Raw genomic sequence first — 21527 nt, 5'->3', positions numbered from 1 at the left:
AACATGGAATGTCAATGGTCTACATGCCCACTTCACTGACCTACACTCTCATGTCCTCCATAAGCCTGACATTATTGCCTTACAGGAGGTAGGGCCAAGGGTGCCTGAGCTGTGGGGTTATGCCTCCCACACCCTCAGTTGTGGTGACGGCAGTAGTCGGAGGATGGCCACTTACATTAAACATGGGATTCCAGTTAACTTCATGGAAATGGGGGTCACTGAGGGTATTGAATTTATTACTGTTTGCTTGCACACTTTGGGTGAAATTATTTACTTTGTAAACATGTACATTCATGCTGGTGCCTTAAATATTGCAAACTTTCCTGAATATGTTCTTGAGGAGCAGAGTGTTATCATGGGTGACCTTAATGCCAGGCATAAGGAATTAGGAAGCCACCTCACCACCAATGCCAATGGTGTGCGCTGGAAGGCTTTCCTTAACACCACAGATACAGCTGTGTTTACTGGGAAACATGCACCCACACATGTACAAGGAGGCAAACTTGACTATGTAGCCCTTATCAATATGCCAACATATACTGCCAAAACCTTTCTTGTCAGGTCCTTGCTGAGCAACCACTTCGCCCTGGAGATGACCCTCCTTGTGCAGTCTGCCCTGGCAGTTCCCACAAAGCACTTGACACTGCCGCCATCTAGGATGGTGGGCCTTGTCGTCCATGTGGTGGCGTGGTACGCTGTGTAGAAGGGCTCCTGCTGATGCAGAGGCACTGTACGACGGACTCCTGCACACCATCAAGGGTTTCATTGCGACTCTTAGGGTTCTGGCAAGGGCCCATGCTCTACGCTGCTGGACTCACGCTGCCAACCCTGTGATTCTGAACTGCCAACAGACGCTCGCTTCCTACCAGAGACGTTGGTAGCTCAACCCAGCAGACACAGAGTCATGGGACGCCAAGGTTACCATGGCTCAACACCTCACGGATCTGCGGCAGCAGGAAAGGAAGAAGTACTGGGTCTCCTTCCTGGACCAGGTGTGCAGGACCCAGTCCCTCTGGGAGGTGTGGCACCATGTCAACAGCGTCTGGAGCAAGTCCAGGCGAGTTCTCATGCCCTGCAGGCAGGGCATGAGAACTCGTTTTGCAATGGAAGGAAGCCTCATCCTTTTCTGGCCTTCCTGTGGAACACCAGGAGGCGTTTGATCAGCAAAGACCATGAAGGATGGAGTTGATTCACCACAGTGTTTCTCTGCTTGACGACACCATGACACACATGACAAACTCCTCTCGGCAGTCAAACTGGGAAAGTCAACAGCTCCTGGCAAGGATGGCATCACTTATGATATCCTTAATGCTCCCCTGGAGGTAAAGGTAGACAACCCTATCTTGAACTTATTTAACATGTCTCTCACTGCAGGCAAGCTTCCTCACTCTTGAAAAACAGCTACTATCATCCCAATCCCCAAAGGTGATGGCACCTTTCGCCCTATTTTCCTCACCAGCTGTCTGTGTAAGATGATGGAACAGGTAATATTGAACAAGGTAGGCCATGTACTCTCTGGTAATGTACATGGCTTCCTAAAAGGTCACTCTACAAGTCATTGTTTTGTTTTGTGTCTTATAAATAAGGATGCTACCTGTAGAGCTTTTGTCGATCTCAAGGGTGCCTTTGACGGGGCCAACAAAGATGTCATTATGGAGGAACTCATCCTCAAAGGTGTCAAAGGTAGATTATTAGGATGGATCAGGGACTACTTGTACAATAGAACAGCACAGGTTTGGTTTCAAGGTGCAGTTTCCTCCGAGGAAGTCTTTGAGCTTGGAACACCACAGGGTGGAGTCCTTAGTCCAATGCTTTTCAATGTTTTAATGGACAAAATTGCGTGTTGTTCCTTCCCACAGGGCACCCATGTTATCATCTATGCTGTTGACATACTCCTCCAATGCCCCACACCCAGGATTCTCCAGTTAGCTTTGTCACAATTAGCAGCATTGTGTGTCCAAATGGGACTAGTGATTAATGCGGTGGCATAGTGGATAAGGTGGTGAGCGTGGGATCGGGCAGACGTCCACGCGTAGGTTCGAATCCCACCACGTACAGCCTTAAAACACTTTGCCATTTGTCGAGTGGTTTAAAGTTACCTACATATCACCATGATACCCAGGTTCTAGATGGTTACAATCAAGATGAGCTTGGGCGGTGATATGGGCCCTAATATGGGTACCACTATAAATAAAATTGCCTGCGCCACTAATGGGCGGAAGCTGAACAGCGCTTCCAATACACTCTTCAAGTGTGCTTACAGGCGCTATAGGCCTTACCGTAAAAAAAAAAAAAAAAAAAAAAAAAAAAACTAAGGGGAAGGTCTCTCAGCTGCTCACTGTAAACAATGTTCCCATCCCTAGAGTTCATATACACAAGTACCTGGGTGTTCAGATTAGCTTCAGGAAGTCTCTTCAAGCCATCCACTATGTTCAAGACATCTGTCTGCCACGGCTAGCACCACTTCGGCTGCTAGCAAACAGGGGTCTGGGGCTGGAATTCCAGCCCTAAGAATGTTCTATATATCTGTCATATGGTCCCTGATTGATTATGCCGCCCCTGCCTTGATACAGTTTAGAGCCACCCAACTCCGTCCCCTGGAGCTTGTTCAGAATGAAGCCATGCGGATAATCTTGGGATGCCCCAGGACTGCACGAATTGAAGTCCTCAGAGCTGAACTGTATTATGTGTAGGATACAGGAAATTACTTCTCGCATAGTTAGTCAGATACTATGCACGGGCTCTGACTCTCTAAAGGGATCACTGACCTCTCTGTATCATGATCCTCAGACTCCTGCACCACCATACCTCATCAAGATATTGTGTAGGTGTAGCCGAGGCCTGTAATAACATTATGTCACCGCTACAACCTGCCTGGAACCCTCATCGTGTCAGTGTTGATATTCACTCTCTGCATCAGCCCAAGAGGGACTGGCTCCCTCATGTGCTGCAAGACATGTTCATGACTAAATTGTCCAAGTACCCACACGTTCAGGCTATTCATGTTTATTGTGATGGGTCAGTCAATGGCAGCAGGTCTGGATGTGGGCTGTTCATCCGTGACTACATCTCTGCCAATCTCTACACTGACACTGAGGTTTCCAGGCGGCTCCCTGCACACATGTCTTCCACTAGAGCAGAACTGTATGCTGTACTGGAGGTGCTCCATATTGTGGCGCCTCTCCATAAGAATGTATATTTCTTTATTGACAGTCAGGCTGCATTGTATGCCCTTCAATCCACCTCCCCCATGGACTGTGATCTAGTTAATAAGTGTCTTGATCTCATCCACGCCCTAGAAGGTGCTGGTGCCACGGTCCATTTCATCTGGATACCCTCTCATGTGGGTATCCCGCTAAATGAAAAAGCAGACCGCCTTGCCCAGTGTGCCCTCCAACATGACACAGTGGACCCTGGCACTGAGTATACTCTGGGCTATGTTAAGAGTAGCATTAAGGACTTTGTACATAACAGCATTAGTGATCAGTTGGAGCTCTGTTGCCATAGGGGCAGTGGCACTAGTTTTTACTATGCACGTGTCTCCCAGAGCTGTGCTTACACCTATGGGAAGCACACTGCATCAAACGACAGGGTGGCAATAAGGCTCAGATTAGGCTACAAATACTTTTGGGAAGTTAGTGCTGCTCCTGGTGTGTGCTGTGTGCTCTGTGCTGCACCAGGGGGACACACTCTGCGTCATTACATTATGGAATGTCCTCTCATTGCTAAATTTAGGCCACAAGGTCAACATGACTTGTATAGCCTCATTGACCATCTCTTAGACTCAACCACTCTCAGGGATATACTCAGGGAATATCATCAGTTTGCTCCCAGACTGTAGGATGTTTATGCAATAAGGTGTGCAATATCTGTATTTATTTATTGAAGTACTTGTATTCTTGTTATGTATACTGTATATTTTATATATTTTTGATACTTAAACCTGAAGTCTTTGCCAAGGGGGTGGATGGCAAGGTCCATCCTCCTCCTTTGTTGTATTTATTGATTAATTCAACAATAAATGTATCTCTCTCTCTCTCTCTCTCTCTCTCTCTCTCTCTCTCTAACAGATATACAGTATTTAATATTCTCTTTTGACCCCTAAAATATCATCTTTCGACCTGAAATAAAATCTTTTGCCTTCATACATTAGAACACATTTACAAAATAGACCAATAAACAATAAATAAAGCTAAAAAGACATGAAAATTATAATGGCTGTAACTCCCGTTTTTTCACTCGTTTACCTCGCCCACTTTAGTCCTTGCCGCCACCACCATTGTTCATATCCTCACTGATACCACCTGTTGCTCTGGTAAAGGCCATATTGGCAGTAAATTGCCAGAATTCGTTCCCACTCTAGCAGAACAAAGGGTATCACAAACGAAATGGCTGAAGGGGACTCACACTACTATCTGATAGGTTTAGAGCAAGAAATATACAAGGAGGAAGTTGTGAATATATATATATATATATATATATATATATATATATATATATATATATATATATATATATATATATATATATATATATATATATATATATATATATATATATATATATATATACACACACACACACACAGTAATACTCCGCTTAACGAACGTTCGTTTAACGAATTTCCGGTTTAACGTACTACATAAAGTTAGACCAAAAGTCAGCATAACGTACAACCACATCCGTTTTAGCGAATTTTCTGGGATTTAATTTGCCAGGTGAGGGACCGAACGCGGCAGCTTCGCTGTGATTGTCTGGCTCCTCATCTCTGTCTCTAGCGTTCCTGGAGCTGGATCCAAGATTCTTTAACAACGTTACAGCAACCTCTTGCAGCGAAATGGCATCCATGAACGCTTGGAGGGACTGTGACAAGGTTGCTATCAGGTTGCTCTGAGGTTGCTGGGAACACCACCTCTGGAGGTGGTGTTACTGTCTTATATATGCATTTATGTTCACAAAACAACATTTCTATTAGCTTCTCACAAACCTTGCCCCCAAGAAAGGATTTTGTAATGCATAAAGTGAAATCTTACATGGAATACCAAAAAATAAAGCAGAGATGAGATGAGCCACAGACGAAGTGGGAGACTCGCGGCGACTCGGCCGCTTCTTCTTCTTCTTGTGACCCTTATAGCCTACGTGTTGTCTTTCCCCATGATATTTGTTTCCACTCCTCTATTACCTGCTATAATGGATATCATATCTTAGTATTCATATACGCTCATGCCACGAGGATAATCTTGACTCCGTGGCAGTGAGTGATAGTGAATTAGTAATGAAATACCGCGGTATTTCATTACTAATTCACTATCACTCACTGCCCTCTACGAACAGCTTTGACACCCCCTATCCTGTTCGTTAAGCGGAGTATTACTGTATATATATATATATATATATATATATATATATATATATATATATATATATATAGTCATACCTCGTCGTGCACAGCGAGATTCATGTTAGACGAATAATAGGCCCTATGAGAAAATAGGGGTTACGTTCCCAGATCCTCCCCCCAAAAAAAACACTTTTTTTACCAAAAAGACTGAAAAAAAAAACAATAAATGAAGTACCAAACACATATTTTATTTAACTACAGTACTAGTACTGTAATATTCCGCTTAACGAACAGAATAGGGGGTGTCAAAGCTGTTTGTAGAGCGGAAATTCGTTAAGCGGACGTAATTTTCCAATAGGAAATAATGGAAATAGGGGGGATGCGTTCTGGGCTGGTCCCCAACATACCACATGGGTAAAAAATCAAAATATATATATATATATATATATATATATATATATATATATATATATATATATATATGATATATTTCTATTAGCTTTTTACAAGCCTTGCCCCCAAGAAAGGATTATTTTGTAATGCATAAGTGAAATCTTACATGGAATACCAAAAAATAAAGCAGAGATGATGAGATCGGCCACAGACGGCGGAGACTCTGGCAACTTAGCCGCTTCTTCTTCTTCTCCTTCTTGTGACCTTTTTAGCTTGGCGTGTTTTCTTTCACCACGATATTACATTTGTTTCCACTCCTCAATTGCCTGCTGTAATGGATATCATATCTTTGTATTCATATACGCTCATGCCATGAGGATAACCTGGACTCCATGGCAGTGAGTGATAGTGAATTACTAATGAAATACTGTGGTATTTGGCGATTTGAATTCAAATTTGGCAGTCCCCTGGCAGCTGCATGGTGAACCACGTAGCTCCCAGGTGACGTCAGACCTCTCTCTAAACCAATCAGAAAGCAGCGTGAGTCTTCTTCAGCCCTTTTGTTTGTACTATCCTCTGTTCTGCAAGCGTGGGAATGAATTCTGACGATTTACCGCCAACATGACCTCTACCAGCGCAACAGGTGGTTCTTGGGAGGGTAAGGACAATAGTACGGGCGGCAAGGACAAAAGTGGGTGAAGGAAACGGGTGGGAAAACAGAAGTACAGATGAGGAAGGCATCACAAATTGTACGGTGTGAGTGAAAAGCAAAAAAAATTTTATTTCAGCTCGAATTAAAAGATAGTATTTTAGGGGTCGAAAGAAGGATTTTGGCAATGATCAAAGACTGATTGAGGCATTTTTAGGTAATTTATATGGTATAAAGTACTCGTGCTTGGTGAAATTTGCATTTGGCGGTAGTTTCGCCAAACTAATTCATTCGCCAAGTGGGGAGGTTTACTGTGTGTATGTATGTATGTATGTGTGTATATATATATATATATATATATATATATATATATATATATATATATATATATATATATATATTGTTACGTAACCGTGTACCGCTGTACCTGCCACACTCAGCACCACACTCACGGGCACTCCCACTGCTCACTCTGCTAGGCACTCCACCGCCGATCCTGCAGTGACGCGACGAGGGAGAAGGTGGTAGTACCGAAAAGGTACAGAGGTACTTACTGGCGTGGTCCGGCGTGAGCTCAGCGCCCGAGGCTAAGGAATGCAGACACACGTATTATGGCAGGAGGTGTTCCAATGGCAGGATGAGGGGGAGAGACAGGCGGCGTCACCTTAACCTTTATTTCCTCACAGCTTATCACACAGGGTAACACTACCGTCTCGCTAGCACAGTTCCGCTACTACACAGATGCCAGTTGCAAACACAGTAACACAGTCCAGGGTAACAGCGGGGCAGGGAACAGGCACAAGTGAGCGTGAGCACGCTACCGTAGGGTCGGGAGGCAGGCCGGAGACTTCCCGCCGAATCAGCTGATCTAGCACGGGTAAACACAGCGTCCTTCAGTGCCCCCCATCAACACCCCAAAATCCACATACACAAAAATAAGCAAACATGCAACACTGGTTCCACTAGTAAAGAAAATAAACAGATATGCAACACTGCCCCCCCTTCTAAGTCAGACGACCCATCTGCCTTACACTAACATTACATCAAGGCACTTATGAAATAACACTAAACACAAAGAAAGCTACACACTAGTGTCACTGTCACTAAAACAATAATCTCTAGCCCATGTAGGCGGACAGCAGAATCACCTGGGGTGCACAAGAAAAGACTAAAGACATTTATTCAGGGATGCCTATGATATGTCAGATATGACTGTCACTCAACATTATACTATGTAAGATTTTAATGTGCAATTTTTATGTTTTGATTACTTAAACTACATTACATGTATAGCTAGATTTTATCGTGTGTGTGTGTGTGTGCGTGTGTGTGTGTATTTACCTAATTGTATTTACCTAATTGTAGTTTTACAGGGCCTGGGCTTTATGCTCGTGTGGTCCCGTCTCCATATCTACACTTATCCAATTTTTCTTTAAAACTATGTACACTCTTTGCTGATACCACTTCCTCACTCAAACTGTCCCAAGTCTCAACACATCTTTGCGGGAAACTAAATTTTTTAACATCTCTCAGACATCGTCCCTTCCTTAGTTTCTTACTATGCGATCTTGTGCTTCTAAAGTCATATTCTTCTCTCAGGATCAGTTTCTCATTATCCACTTCATCCATTCCGTTAATCAATTTATAAACTTGTATCAGATCCCTCTCTCTTCTCTGCTCCAAGGTTGGTAGATCCATTGCCTTTAGTCTCTCCTCATATGCCATCCCTTTAAATTCTGGAACCATTCTTGTAGCCATTTTTGTAGTCTCTCTAATTTTCTTATGTGTTTCTTTTTATGGGAGTCCACACAACTCCTGCATATTCCAATCTAGGTCTTATTTTAGTACTTATCAATTTCTTCATCATTTCCTTGTCCATATAGTGAAATGCTACTCCAATATTCCTTAGCAAATTATACGTCTCTCTGAAAATTCTATCAATATGGCTAACTGGTTGATTATTTTCTTCCATTGTCACTCCCAAGTCCTTTTCCTTTTTTACTTTTTCTAGTTCTACTCCATCTCCCATCTTATAGATTCCCACTGGTCGTCTTTCACTTTTTCCCATTTCCATGACATGGCTTTTGTCCACATTGAATTCCATCTCCCATTTTTTGCTCCATTTCCAGATCTTGTTTAAGTCTTCCTGTAGTATTTCACAATCCTCTTTTTGTTTAATGACTCTGCACAGTTTCGCATCGTCCGCAAACAGATTTATGTAGCTGTTCACTCCTCTGGCATGTCATTTATATATACGAGAAAAAGTATTGGTGCCAATACTGACCCCTGTGGCACTCCGCTGTCTACTGTTCTCCACTTGGACTTCATATCTTTAACTATCGTCCTTATTTCTCTCCCCCTTAAGTAATTCTTCATCCATCTCAATGTGCTTCCTTTTAAGCCACCCTTCTCCTCTAACTTCCATAGTAATCTTTCATGTGGCACTTTATCAAAAGCCTTTTTTAGATCTAAATAAATACAGTCAACCCATCCTCTCTCTCTTGTACTTTATCAACTATTCTAGAGTAGAAACTCAATAAATTTGTCACACATGACCGACCTTTTCTAAAACCAAATTGGCTATTTGATAATATTTTGTTGTCTTCAAGAAACTCGATCCATTGCTTCTTTATTACTTTTTCACACATCTTGCATATTACACTAGTTAGTGATACCGGCCTGTAATTTAAAGGTTCTTCCTTCCTTCCGCTCTTATATATGGGAACCACCTCAGCTCTTTTCCACTCCACTGGCACTGTTCCATTTTCTATTGAGCATTTTATGATGTTGTATATTGGACTTGCTAGTTCTTCCCTACATTCTTTCAGTATTCTGCCTGAGACTTCATCCGGTCCCATTGCCTTTTCCTCATCCAATTCCGTCATCAACTTTTTATTTCAAGCTTGGTTACTTTAATCTCTTTCATATAGACAGTCTCTCTATTACCCTGTGGTCTTTCAAATTTGGATTCCTTAGTAAAGACCTCATGAAATTTACTATTTAACAGTTCTGCCATACTTTTGGGTCTTCCACCATTCCGTTTCTCCTTTTAACCTTTCTATTGTTTCTTTTTGTCTTATTTTTCCATTTATGAATCTGTAGAACAATTTTGGTTGTTCCTTACATTTTTCGACAATGTCCTTTTCATAGTTCTTTTCTTCTTCCTTTCTCACCTTAGCATATTCATTTCTTGCTGTTTTGAAGTTTTCCTTATTTTCTGGATTTCTGTTTCTTCTCCACCTTTTCCATGCTCCATCTCGTTTCTCCTTTGCCCTAGCACATCTTGCATTAAACCAATCTTTCTTTCCTTCTTCTTTAGGTCTATATTTCGGAACATATTCCCTGACCCCAGTTTTGTATATTTCCAAAAATAAGTTATATTTCTCTTGAACCGTTAATGAGTTTTCCATCTCCTCCCAGTTTACGTTTTAAAATAGTTCTTGAGATTCTCAATATCAGCCTTTCTGTAATTTAATCGGTCTCCTTTGTATGATTCATCTCTATCTTCCTTTCCTTCTTCTATATCCATCTCTAATATTACATGGTCACTCTTTCCCAATGGGCACTTGTATCTTATATCATCGTTAATTGGTATATCCCTTGTAAAAACTAGGTCTAATCTTGCCGGCTCATCGTTTCCTCTGAATCTTGTGTTTTCCTTTACTCTTTGGACCATCAAATTATCTATCATTAGGTTCAGGAATCTATCTCCCAGGCATCTTCCCCATACCACTTTCATAATTTTCCCAGTCTACCTCCTTACAGTTGAAATCTCCTATCAATATCACTTTTCTCCTTTCCTTAATGATTCTTGTAAGACTCCTTATTGTGTCATCTATCATGTCTCTATATTCTTGGTTAGTCCATGAGTTTGTTTTGGTGGCACATATGTTCCAATGATTGTTAACTCCTTTTGTTAATATGCATCTTAACATACAGTATTTCTGATTTTCCTTCCCCAAACTCCACTTGATTTACCACTATCTCCTTCCTTAACATCATCATGACTCCTCCTCCTCCTTTACCCACTCTGTCTCTCCTCCATATATTATACCTTTTATCTATGTCTATTTTATTGCCTCATTTAACTTTGTTTCCACCAGGCATACAATATCTGGTTCTTCTTTCTTTATGTAATCTCTTAATTCTAATTTACTAGATAAAATCCCATCTATGTTTGTATACATCATTTTTAATCTCTTGTTCTTATCATTTTTAGTTAAACTTGCTCCATTCTTTTCTCTTCTTTCTCTTTTATATACCATTTCCTTATCCTGTCTCCTATAATTCTCCAAAAAAATGCCTTCTTCTCCTCCTCTGACCTTTCATTATTTTTTCTCTTGCTTCTGCCACCAGTTCATTGTGTCTCTTCCTTTCCTCCTCGTTTCTATTTTTCTTTATATATATATCTTTGCAACCTTCTGTTTCTCTGAGTTTCGTTTTTCTATATAGTACTTCTGCTGCTGCTTGTGATTTTAGTAATATCTTAATTGGTCTCACTGTTCCTTCTTGATATGGTCCCATTCTATGGATTTCTTCTACTTCCTCTTCTAAGTTCTGTCTATCCTCGTCATTCAGATGTTTTAGTAGGTCTTTTACTGATTTCATTTCGTCTTTTTCCCTTCTTGGTCTATATTTAACATTTTTTCTTTCAGTCCAAAAATAATTACACTCTTCTTTTTTCCGCAATTTCTCTTACTAAATTTTCTTTTTCTTGAGGACTCCTATCATTTTGCTTGTCATATTTTCATCTCTTTCTTTTAACTGTTCTTGAAATACTTCTTGAAATGATTCCTTGTCTTTCTTATCTTGGATTCTCCATGCTTGTACTTCTTTTTTAATCACGTCTTGTACTCTTTCTTCTTCTTTGTTAACTAGATCTTTTAGCTTTTCTTTTTCTTTCTCGGCTTTACCGAGTCCTTCTTCCATCAATTTCTTATAGTTCGCTATTTGGACTTTTAATTCTTCATTTTCGGTTCTTAGCCTAGTTTCGTTTTCTTCCACTCTTTTTATCCTTTCTTTCAATTTCTGGAGCTCTTTATCCTGTTCTTCATTCTCTTTCATTCCCATACTCTCCTTTATCAATTTATCTAATTTACGTTCGATAGTTAAGACTCTATCAAATAGTGAAGTTTGCGCCGTATCAAAGCCTTCAAATTCTCCTCCTCCCTCACCAACATTGTCATCATCAGCTTTCATTCTTTCCCTTGTCACATACCTGCATTTAGATGGAATATCTTTCTCACTCATTATTATTTAACACTGTATTCATGAAAAAAAAAAATGAGTCCACACTTATCGCCCAGGCCACTGTAAACCCAAACAAAGGTAGTGAAGATCAGCTGATTCTCGGGAGCGACGGTATCGCGTCCTTCCTCTGCTGCGTCTCGTGTGTGTGTGTGTGTGTGTGTGATCAGTTTTTACAATATTTTATATAGTACTCTGCTAGGTATTGTTCATATTTGTATTTTATATTTAATTACTATAGAATAGAGGCTCTGCAGAGCGCCACTAGTTGGTGGAGCAGGGTCTGAATGTAATGACAAAGAATAAAGAATAGTTCAGCTTTAGAGACAGAAGAGATGGCAGTGGTGCCATCAGGATGAAATAAAGGAGGGAAAGATGAAGAAGTGAAATTATTTGAGATGTTTTTGGCTAGATGCCAGAAGTCTCGAGGGAAGTATGAGTTTGAAAGATTTTTACATTTTCTACTCATGAAGGGGTGTCTGGCAAGTTGAAGAACAGACTTGGTATGATTCCAGACAGAGATATAAAGAATGTGAGATTCAGGAGATGAAAGACTCAAGTACCTATTGTGGGCAACCTCTCTATCACGTATAGCACAAGAACAGGCCGAGTTGAACCAAGGTTTAGAAGGTTTAGGTTGAGAAAAAGAATGAGGAATGTAAGCCTCCATGCCAGACACTATCACCTCTGTTATGCGTTCAGCACAAAGAGATGGGTTTCTGACATTGAAGCAGTAATCATTCTAGGGAAAATTAGCATAATACCTCCTCAGGTCCCACCCAACTAGCACAGGCAAAACGCCTGAGGCACCTTTGCCTTGGGGGATCCTGTGGAGGGATTGGAGAATTAGGATGAGATTGTGATTGGAGGAGCCAGAGATGAAAGGGTGACAGCATAAGCAGAAGGATTAGAGGTGAGGAAGAGATCAAGAATGTTGGCTGTGTCTCCAAGAGTTTTACATCTCTATGTTTTAACAATTTCTATTATTATTTTACCCTGTTTGTTTACCTTGTTGGAAAGAACAGTGTGAGGTGTCCATGGGGAGCAACAAGCATGGTACATCCTGGGAGTGTTGCAGGTAAGGCATCTTAGTAGGTTACCAAAAGTTAGTTAATCTTTTTGTAATGTGTTAGTAGGTAAAACAGACTTGAGAAGGTAATATAATAGCTCATATTGGAAATTTAGCCTTTGTGCCTCTTTAGTTTAACCTCTATTTTTGGCTTGTCTCCATTGGTGACTTACCAAGTTGTGCACTTGTCCTCCCTCACCAGTCATCTATCTATTTTGCAGAAACCCACACCTTCTCCTTCGACATGTTAATTTCTATCTTGCAGCAATTAGCAGTCTCTATTTTTTCCCTCCTCTTTTGCCCTTTCTCCTCTTCTTAATTTCTTGCTATTTTTTAAGTCCTTCATTATTTTCATCCTGTTCTTATTCATGATCTATATCAATAGGTCACAAATAAAATAATTTTAGGATCACTGAAGAGCTCATAAGTTCTTTTTATTTCAAGATTTTTTTTTTATAAGTATTCTCATCCTGTATATTTTCATAAGTATGTAATAAACATTGATATAACACTGCATAGAAATGTCTTTACTCACTAATTAGAAATTAGTATTATACAAGTAACTGATAAATTCTTACTAATACATGTGTAAAACTGTCATAGCATATTACTGCACAGAAAGGTACTACTTGCATTTTCAATTACACACTTAAGTATAGCACTACTATGATTGGAAACCAGCCAATAGCACAGGCTGAAAGGAAACATCCATGTGGTGTGCTTGCTGAAGAGTTCACTTACAAAATAAATAAAGATCTACCTTTTCATAGTGAGAATAGTTGTTTTCCAACACATGCATATAAAAAAAGATATTCTGGGACATCCCTCCTGACACCTCACTTTGCCTAATAGTGCTTCCATGATCTGCTACAGCACTAGTAACTTTAACACCACCATCAGTACCACCTAACACCTCTTGTAAGAATACACCTCATAATACCCTAATTGTGCAACAATATGAAAGCCATAACAATTTTTCCACATTTCTCTTCTTCATAAATGTAATTGACAATTGATAACATAGGGTGTTTCTTAAAGTTAGCTTAGGTTAGATTCTTGCTCAAAGTGGCCAATGACCAAGCTAAGTTTGTAAGACAAGCAAGTGCAGTTCAGAGAAAATTTTCTACATTGGGTGGAGAATTTCCGATATCGATATTCTTTAACATCTTACTTCTAAGACAGAATTATTAAAAAAAAAAGAGTAATGCTTTGAAAACTGCCATGATATCCAGCACAGGGCTCAGATTTTAAACTAACATAACAAAGAAGCTATCAAAAAGTTTAGAAAAGCTACCAAAGCATGTTATTTTATGTTCAGTAATGTCAGTGACATCTTAACATATTTACACAATGTCAAACTATAATGGTTACTGGTCATAAGTACCTTCCTAGTGCAAACAAAATACAGTATCTCCAAAAAGTATTTTTCTTTGATACAATTACTTGGGCTACCTAACATCTCCATGTCAAGAACAGCAAACCCAATGATCCTCATGTTAATAGCAAACCCATATATCTTGATGTGAGAGAGAGAGAGAGAGAGAGAGAGAGAGAGAGAGAGAGAGAGAGAGAGAGAGAGAGAGAGAGAAAAAAAAAAAAAACTATGAAAATAATAAAAAAAAAATTTTATTGATCATCAATCAATGAAAATTACATGGTAATGAAAATAGTATGGGTATGTTAGATTAACTTTAGGTGTTCTACTCAAAATGTGAAAATATCTGATGAAAGAAAGGAGTGTCTAACACACTCTAAATTTGTCTACATTTATCATAAGATAATTGCAGTCAAATTAAATCCTGACAAGTCTTCAATCCTCACCTCCAACACCCTGCATTGAGGGAAACAGTTCTCGTAGAGTGGCAGCTATTTCGTCAAAACGACGATTTGCGCAAGCTTTTTTGGTGTATAATTCTGGGATCCCAGATGTGTTCTTTTTCCCGAACAACTCTGACATCTCTATATTTGAAGACCACATTTTCAAAGCTTGTTCCGTGATGTCACGAAGTAAATAAATTCGCAAATCGACTAGCAAGACCAATTAACATGTCGGTCTTTTCTTATTACTGCTTTCTGCAGGCACAGATTGTGAGTCGGAAACTTTACCTAGGCTACGTAAACTATCAGTCGTGTGAACCGGCCTTTAAGCTTACCAGTCACCGTGAAGTATGCATTGCTGCTTAATTATACATTTCCCACCTATTTAATTAATTTAGTATATCCTGGAATATTTTTCAACTACTATATGCTGGCGCATCAGTAGAGTGTGGCTTCCCATTTCCTCTTGCTATCTGCCTGCAGGCGAGAGGCCCACCAGGTAAGAATTTTTTTTCTCTCTTATAGCCGCCATCATGCTTTGATGTAAAAACTACTACTACTACTACTACTACTACTACTACTACTACTACTACGTGCTATTACTATTGCACAGTTTTTGCCATCATAATTATTTTCTTAGAATTAAAATATAAAGGGTCGTTAGAAATTTTTAAACTTCATTGGGGGGTCAAAGAGTTAAAAATTTTGAGAATCACTGCACAAAATCAACAACATTCTAGATATAAAATTTCCAGGGGTATTAGATGGCCGATCTAATAATATCTATTGAAGCACGATTGCATATTGAGTTAGTAACAATCACTAATGCAGTGGATATTATTACCTTCATATTTTGGAGTTGTGATTGGCTTAACGTCTCAAATGGCAAAATAGCATTTAGTCTCTCTCTCTCTCTCTCTCTCTCTCTCTCTCTCTCTCTCTTTTACTATGATTGGTTGGTGCGACTGTGATGTGAGATGTGACTGCATAGGATTTATGAGCATCACGAGTTACGAAATGTTTCCGATGTCGTAAATTTTGTTCGAGTGTACCTCATAAACGTTCACCATAAGCACCTCAGAAGTTCCGAGCTCAATCAGTTTTAACCAAGGTTAGATTATATAACCTCCTTGGTCATAACTCATAACCTGCGAGGTCGGACGTTGCCCTTGTTTTGAATATGCGGCCCCAGCAGAACATCATTCAGGTGAACCCAACTCCCTCCTACCCACTGTGACGCTCCAAGTTCTAACCATAGCAGTAACCACGTCTGGACCGCGGCAGTAACTTCCCACTTAATGAGCCCGAGCGAGACTAGATTTGCCGACCTTAAGCATTGCCAGCTAGGTCTAGGACGTTACCACTGCACTAGCCACTAAGTATTAATTAGATTAAATTGAATTTGTTAAAAGAAAAATTCTAAGGGGTATGGAAGATGCATATGATAGCGTAGTACGTATGTGTCGATTGACACTCAAATGACCTTGATAATTAGACGACAATGGCCAGCTGGTATGCCAGAAATCAGACAGTAATCAATGATGAGATGAGTATAATGTAACACAAAGCAGACAGCAGGAACTTGGAAGGGATGACTCCACCGCATTTTCGTAACCTCGATCCTTTCTTGTCGCATTGAGTCATACATAGCCGAACGTGCCTTACAAGTTAGGCCCAGGGCCCATTGAATTATAGGGTCCCTCCACGCGCAGGACTGGGTAGCCGTGGGCGGGACCAAAGCTCTGTGACGTCACGGGGAGTTCTGCTGGGAGGTGCGCGCGCTCTCTCTCTCTCTCTCTCTCTCTCTCTCCCAGCAGAGCTCTCCCGTGACGTCACAGAGCTTTGGTCCCGCCCACGGCTACCCAGTCCTGCGCGTGGAGGGACCCTATAATTCAATGGGCCCTGGTTAGGCCCTGCGTTCCTTCGTGTGGATCACGATTCACGATCTAGGTATAGACCGTAGTGTGGACATCCGAATGACGCCTGGGCGTGGGGGCTGTGTTATTTGGTGCTTGTTATGTCCGGTGTCCCGAGATAGTAGTTAAATATTCACCTGCTGTGTGTATACTCTTTGCATGCTCTTCCTTGTGTATCTTGCGCACCATTTCCACGCCAGTCCCAGAGTTTCTGCTTGTAGGCAGCAGATAAGTAAGAAAATATGTTGCAATAATGCATGTCAGTAGATTAAGGGACTATTTTAACAAAAATACAAGCGTCACAGTGTTGTGATACCTATCTTCCCATCCAACATCTTGAGATGCATGCAAGACTCTCATTCACCAATTTCCATAGATTTTTGTTTAGTAAAAATAAAAAAGAAGAAAAAAGACTGCACAAACAGTATGTCTGCAGAAAAAAAGGGGCAAAAGTTGATGGAAGAAGACGAAGTGGGCTGAAAAAGAGATGGAAGGATTGCATGGATTACGAAAGGGAGAGTCGACTCGTCGAGTAGAAAGGAGGAAGAAAGACGTGCCCTTATTAGAAAATTACTATAGTGAAGAACTGTGACCTTGTATAAACATTAAAAAAGTTTTTAGGTGAGGAAAAAAATATGAGGAATTATATTCTACGTCTGGCAAGTACCGGTACGACAACTATATGCGATCAATGAAGTCGAGACCAAGGAATATACAGAGAGGAAGTTATGGTGTGAGTAAAAGTTTGGGAGGACAGCGACAGTGCTGCCATCTGTTAGAAGCGAGTACTTTCACAGAGAACGTTTTCAGGAGTAACTTAAGATTTCTCCCATGCTACCTCTCCATCCCTTATTTTTCCCTGCATTTTCTCGTGGTTATGAACTTATAAGGCAAATAAAACATGTTTGTTTATATATATATATATATATATATATATATATATATATATATATATATATATATATATATATATATATGCGTTTTCTGCCTGCCTTCGCCTGGGCCACACCATACTCCTCACTTGAAGATCGTGTCACCCTACTGCGCATGCGCCACCCAGGAAAAATATCGTACATCACCGGCAGTACTGCATTGGTGTGCTAAGCCCAGACCCTTATAGGTCTAGGGGATCTTTCACAGGGGGAAAATAAAAGCAGTGTGCTTTCATTAGCCTTGTGGTGACTTCAAAATGTGTCAAAATTAATTCATATATTGATAGAAACAGGATGATGCACGTCTCTCTCTCTCTCTCTCTCTCTCTCTCTCGGGACACAATATTGTAACGAAATCTTTCAATTTAAAGTTATTCAGAAAGTGGGATAGATAAGGAAAAAATTGGAGTAATAGCACTTTATTTACCTTGTTTTTTCTGTTGTTTCTTATAGTTTACATGCATATTACTTACATATATTTTTTTCACTATAACAAGTAATTAGCATTCGTTTGCACTCAAAAAAATTGTGGTGACAAAGGTATAATAGACACATACGTAAATCATATATATATATATATATATATATATATATATATATATATATATATATATATATATATATATATATATATATATATATATATAATATATATATATATATATATTTTTTTTTTTTTTTTCCAGTTGAAATTTATATTGCCTACATATATTCCCTGAATATCAAATAATTAATATTTGTTGACACAATAAAACTGTGCACGGTGACGAATATAAAGATACATAAATCACGCATTTTTTTTTCTGATAGTTTTGAAATATCTATACTAATTAATTAATATTTGTTAACACTTAACAAAATTATGGTGACAAAGATATAAATATATACATACATATATCATGTATTTTTTTTTCTTTCTTAAATTTTAAGATTGCATATTACTTATACATATATTTCATGAATATCAGTTAATTAACATGCTTATACTTACTAAAATAAATTTTCCATAACTAAGATGCTACTCATAATTCACTGTATGGGATTTCACATTCTTAGATGGTGGACCTATATATAGTCCTTATCTAAATACACATAACCTGCTAGACAACAGTTGGTTTTAAATCACACTTTCCCTTTTACTTAACCCTTTAATGTAGCAGGAGTCTTTTCAGGTATTTACTAGCTATCGTCTCAGTTCAAGTATCTCCGGATGACATTTCTGAGTTTCTTTTTAATCATCTGCTTCCCTTCATAAGTCCAATGTACCCCATCTGAGCTCAACAGCTCTTCATATACAGGCATGTTAAACTGAATGAAACTATCATTTGACAATTCTCTCTTTAGTTTACGATTTATGCCCCTTTGAATATGACGATACCGGTCACTAGACACTGGGTAATCATCTGGGTAGTATCGTGGTTCCACCAGAACTACCATTACATCAGCTCCACAGTTTTCAACTATGAGTCCCTGATGGACACTATATCGTCTACTATTTCCTGCACTTCAGAATCATCATCTATGTCATTAGAGCCTATCCATAAAATACACAGGTCATGTTCCCAATTCAGTACAGAGCACACGCTCATCATTCCAAAAATTATAAGCTTTACCTCCAGGACCTCTAAATATTCTAACCTTCGCTCCCCTCACTCCCAAATTGTTGGGAAGTTGACTGTGACCAACAAGTGACACGGACATGTGCATGGTTTCTCTTCCTTATGTCGACTGGTGTATCTGAAGCCAGAACATTACAATTACCATACTGATCATATTAGAGCATAATCAATATTCAATGTAAAATTTATAATTGATTACTTACCTACAAAATGAAACTGATGGATACAGTATAACTTGCTGTGGGGATGCCTATAATAGCTTTTGTATGTCCAATAGCTCGCTTGCAACGGTGGCTGTTGACAGCTTATTGATGACTCGATCTGTAAAATTAATAGGGTATCATTAATTAGCAGAGTTGATGATTAGTCACTCTTAATTCTCACTGTTGACCCCAACAAATCCACTGTAGAATATAGTTAATCACCCTTATTATTATTATTTGTCTTCGGGTGAATAAAGATGGGTTTTCCTATAGTCTTTTGTTTAACAAAATACATTTTTCAAGTGGGTAACAACATGTTAACACCCGACCACGATAAATTAACTCTCTTACTCACACATCTTTCACTCACCTTCAGTGTCACCGTCAAGTGCGATCTCCCTTTCACGACAGTACGGCTAAAACTATTTTCTTGTAACAGGGCAACGTTAGAACAGAACGGGAGGTGGTTGTTGTCTGATCTCCTGACTGATGAGATTCCACTGTCGAACTCTAAGTGTGAACGTCATTAACATAGATATGACGTCAATCGGAAGTAACAGGCCAATCGCTGGGTTTTCTAACTATGACGTGCATTACCGCCTACCAATGGTGTGTCCATACCTAACGAGCTGAACAAGCAGTAAACCTTATCGTTGTGTACTGAACAAGCAGATTTATGATGGAGCGTTATATGACTAGTGGCGACCACAGTGCTGACACATATTTCGCCCTTTCATAATTATTCATGCCTTCAGTCTTGGTTATTCAACCACATTAGGTCTATCTAAATCCATTGAAATATTCATTACAACTGTTATAACTTAAATTGTGGCTTATTGATATACGTGAGGGTGAATGAGAGTTGATTGATCTCGGTGAGGGGCTACAGTGCAGCAATGCTGTTTGTTGTATGTAGTAATTTGGTGTGGTTATAAATATATATATATATATATATATATATATATATATATATATATATATATATATATATATATATATATATATATATATATATATATATATATATATATATATATATATATATATATATATATATATATATATATATATATATATATATATATATATATATATATATATATATATATATATATATATATATATATATATATATATATATATATATATATATATATATATGTTTTATTTATTTATTTTTTTTTTTTAGATGTACTGGTAACAGAATTTTGGCGAATACTGATACCGATACACAACTAATGACACTGATAATTAACAGTGCACTGGAAACCAGTCTATCAGATTGTTACCCACGGTCGTACGTATGTTATTATTATTATTTTTTTTTTGAGTTTGACATACATAAACGAACAATAACTTCATTATTTCTCTCTGTCCTTCGTACATTATTCTAAATGTTTTTACCATTTTTAATAGGCATTAATTAATATATGTGATGGCTCTTAGCTGCCTTCGACATTTCCAAAATGTCCAAGGGTGACCGAGCTCCAGGTTTCACTGTTTGATCTGCTGCAGTCTCTGACGAGACAGCCAGACGTTACCCTACGGAACGAGCTCAGAGCTCATTATTTCCGATCTTGGGATAGGCCTGGGACCAGGCACACTGGTGTATCTGAAGCCAGAACATTACAATTACCATACTGATCATATTAGAGCATAATCAATATTCAATGTAAAATTTATAATTGATTACTTACCTACAAAATGAAACTGATGGATACAGTATAACTTGGTGTGGGGATGCCTATAATAGCTTTTGTATGTCCAATAGCTCGCTTGCAACGGTGGCTGTTGACAGCTTATTGATGACTCGATCTGTAAAATCAATAGGGTATCATTAATTAGCAGAGTTGATGATTAGTTACTCTTAATTCTCACTGTTGACCCCAACAAATCCACTGTAGAATATAGTTAATCACCCTTATTATTATTATTTGTCTTCGGGTGAATAAAGATGGGTTTTCCTATAGTCTTTTGTTTAACAAAATACATTTTTCAAGTGGGTAACAACATGTTAACACCCGACCACGATAAATTAACTCTCTTACTCACACACCTTTCACGACAGTACGGCTAAAACTATTTTCTTGTAACAGGGCAACGTTAGAACAGAACGGGAGGTGGTTGTTGTCTGATCTCCTGACTGATGAGATTCCACTGTCGAACTCTAAGTGTGAACGTCATTAACATAGACATGACGTCAATCGGAAGTAACAGGCCAATCGCTGGGTTTTCTAACTATGACGTGCATTACCGCCTACCAATGGTGTGTCCATACCTAACGAGCTGAACAAGCAGTAAACCTTATCGTTGTGTACTGAACAAGCAGATTTATGATGG

General features: G+C 39.0%; 1 long non-coding RNA gene across 3 annotated transcripts; it reads right to left on the bottom strand.

Annotated features, from left to right (window-relative positions):
- Positions 1 to 18054: 18054 nt before the first annotated feature.
- On the bottom strand, positions 18055 to 21519 carry LOC123511346. 3 transcript variants are annotated; one of them, XR_006676766.1, is made up of 4 exons: positions 20885 to 21519; positions 20592 to 20799; positions 19188 to 19305; positions 18055 to 19102 (listed from the first exon to the last, which is right to left on the bottom strand). It is a non-coding gene; the product is annotated as an uncharacterized LOC123511346 (long non-coding RNA). The 3 variants fall into 3 exon arrangements; XR_006676764.1 differs by lacking the exon at positions 20592 to 20799; XR_006676765.1 differs by lacking the exons at positions 20592 to 20799; positions 20885 to 21519 and adding an exon at positions 19558 to 20112.
- Positions 21520 to 21527: the final 8 nt, after the last annotated feature.

This window comes from Portunus trituberculatus, chromosome 31, assembly GCF_017591435.1.
Source record: "Portunus trituberculatus isolate SZX2019 chromosome 31, ASM1759143v1, whole genome shotgun sequence".
Lineage (NCBI taxonomy): Eukaryota > Metazoa > Arthropoda > Malacostraca > Decapoda > Portunidae > Portunus > Portunus trituberculatus.
This window is presented reverse-complemented; position numbering and strand designations above follow the sequence as displayed.